This window comes from Penaeus monodon, chromosome 21 (genome assembly GCF_015228065.2).
Source record: "Penaeus monodon isolate SGIC_2016 chromosome 21, NSTDA_Pmon_1, whole genome shotgun sequence".
NCBI lineage: Eukaryota > Metazoa > Arthropoda > Malacostraca > Decapoda > Penaeidae > Penaeus > Penaeus monodon.
In genome coordinates, this window is record NC_051406.1 from 1,472,627 (window position 1) to 1,472,866 (window position 240).

At 37.1% G+C, this 240-nt stretch overlaps 1 protein-coding gene across 1 annotated transcript in view; it reads left to right on the top strand.

Moving 5' to 3' along the window:
• Positions 1 to 240, top strand: part of LOC119586098 (casein kinase I) — a 25,312-nt gene that overhangs the window by 20,308 nt on the left and 4,764 nt on the right. The window lies entirely within an intron of this gene.

The window sequence follows — 240 nt, forward strand, 5'->3', positions numbered from 1 at the left end:
GGATGATGGCAAATGTCATTGGCAACAAAGTCTAATTGAATAGGCAATTTCTTTGTTAATCTTCCTTTTATTGATTGAGGTAGTTATTATCAAATCTGCAAGGATATTATGCTTTAATCATTTGGAGACAGGAATAGATAAGTTAGCTTAGCCTCCAAATGGGCTAGTGCTAGCCATGTGGCACTCCAGACTGGTTTTCGTTCAGAGTGAAGGAACAGTGTATTACATACACAACTTTTC